The 2456-nt window shown below is 38.9% G+C and overlaps 1 pseudogene; it reads left to right on the top strand.

The window, feature by feature from the left end:
• Positions 1 to 201: 201 nt before the first annotated feature.
• Positions 202 to 1957, top strand: LOC123171380 (putative receptor-like protein kinase At4g00960; annotated as a pseudogene).
• Positions 1958 to 2456: the final 499 nt, after the last annotated feature.

Raw genomic sequence — 2456 nt, forward strand, 5'->3', positions numbered from 1 at the left:
CATGTAGATCTTTGCTGTATGAGCTGGAAAAAAACGTTCATGCCAAACTATCCCATTATCCTTATCTCTATTGTATTTTGGATCTTATTCGTAGAGGTAAAAAATAAGGAGAAGATGATTTAAACTGCTCAGAAGCCTGTACTGTTGCTTATTCGACCCGTAAAATATACTGATAGAAGTTTTATTTCCTTCTGTAACAGCATGGAGGATGCAAATTCGGTGCCAACGGTTATGCCACTCGATTTATTACGGGAGATTACGGATGGTTTCTCCGAGGAGCGGAAGCTTGGTAGCGGTTCATATGGAAAGGTGTACTTGGTAAGATTAATTGTGTATATGGCTTGCTGACATCAGTAGTATCATACAACTATACGCTACCACCATTTAGACGAACAGGAATATGGTGATTTTGTCATTGTAAAAGATCGGTGACCCTCCTTCTCTAAAAAAAAAACATCCCCGTCAGCATGATGTCCCAGTGCTTCTTCAGATGACCAGTTCCTGCACCAATGAAGAAAGCTATATCTGTTTCTCTACTGATCTTGTTAATTGATTTACTCACATATTGTCATGTAGCAGTAAATGTTTTGCATCGCCGCATTTGACCACAGCATTTTCTGTTTTACTATATGAACTGAAAATTAAACGATGTGAAATGTTGAGTAGGGAGTGCATCAAAACGGGGAAAAGATTGCTGTGAAGGTGCTCTATGATATGCCTGGAGTTGACGATAAACACTTTCAGAACGAGTTTAAAAATCTTACAAGGCTCCAGCACCCAAACATTGTGCGCTTAGTAGGCTATTGCCATGATATTCAGGAAGTACAAGTAATGCATGAAGGGAAATTGGTTCTTGCTGAAAAGACACATAGGGCGCTCTGCTTGGAGTATATGTCTAATGGAAGCCTTGAAAAGTATCTTTCTGGTAATGTTGATGTTCTCCTTTTTTCCAGTTAGCATGTTAAGGTATCGTTCTTAAAATTTACATCCTGAGAATTCTCCTTATTTGGTGCTGCAGATGAATGTGATAGATATGATTGGCAGAAAGGCTATCAAATAATTAAGGGGATTTGACAGGGTTTAAATTACCTCCACAATGAATTAAAACCTCCTATGTATCATTTTGATTTAAAGCCAGCCAATATATTGCTGGATGAGGACATGGTTCCCAGAATTGCAGATTTTGGGATATCAAGGCTCTTCAGAGATGAACAGACACGAGCTACAAAAAGTAGTTTAGGAACAATGTAAGAATTCTTCGTGTGAACTGAAAATTAAGGTAACTTTGTTTTGGATCAAATGTATAGTATAAGTAACATTTATATATGTTGTGTGATGCAGTGGGTACTTACCGCCGGAATACATTAAAAACAATTTGATCTCAAATAAGTTCGATATATTCAGCTTAGGTGTTGTAATCATAAAGATAATGGCAGGACGTGTGGGCTACTTCAATAGTACTGACATGTCTTCCCAAGAATTCATTAATCTTGTAAGAGAATATGTTTTCTTACCAAGAGATGTGTATGCATTTCATAAGTAATACTTTGGTTATCCTAATATATTGCCATTCTTTTTGCTATAAATCTGTAGGTGCAGAAAAACTGGACGAATAGGCTAGTTGAAACATCGAATCTGAGGAACGCATATTCCGAGCAAGTAAAGATATGCATTGAAATCGGGTTAAGTTGTGTGCAGGAGGATCGACACAAAAGGCCAGCTATACATGATATTGTCCATAGACTGCACGAGACAGAAACTAAGTATTTTGCGGCAAGGATGGACTTGTTCAATTTCCAGGTATGTACTGATCGCTATTAACACAGTGTCATCGTCTTAAACTGTACACTTCTGACAAGCTGACATGTGGGGCCAAACTGCTGCGTGTGTTGCTGTTGAACAGCTGATGCTCTGCATGTTTCTGAACTTTATTTGTTTGATGTGCGCCTGTGCATGAAGTCCTTTGTTTGAGCTATTCAATTTGTTCTTTTGATTGTGTCATGAAACTGAGTTCAATTTTGTACTTTCTATCAAATTTACTATTAGACATTTATTACAATGTTCATGCTGAGCTGCCGTTGGGTATGGGTAGACACTGGCACTTGTTAGCATGTCGGGCATGTGTATGGGGTTGTTATGCCACCCTATACCTAACCCATTGCCATCTTAAATCCAATCCAGTGGACCAGTAATATTTTGATGATTTGAAGCCCCCTTTTCTTGGCTCTGCTGTTAGTTGGCAGTTTGGCACATATAGATTTCGAGCTCCTTTACGGTGATTGGGGCGGTACTGGGAGTACTTTTGAGTACTTACCCCTCGGATTTTTATTAGCCGTCCGATCTGGTGGGGGATTAAGAATGAATTAACTTAATTAGTTTAATCAGAGAAGGGCATAATGTTCCAGGGTAAAAAAAAGTCAACCGATCACGTCCACGACCGGAACCACGTATAGATC

The sequence above is a fragment of the Triticum aestivum genome, chromosome 7D, assembly GCF_018294505.1.
Source record: "Triticum aestivum cultivar Chinese Spring chromosome 7D, IWGSC CS RefSeq v2.1, whole genome shotgun sequence".
In the NCBI taxonomy this organism is placed as follows: Eukaryota; Viridiplantae; Streptophyta; class Magnoliopsida; order Poales; family Poaceae; genus Triticum; species Triticum aestivum.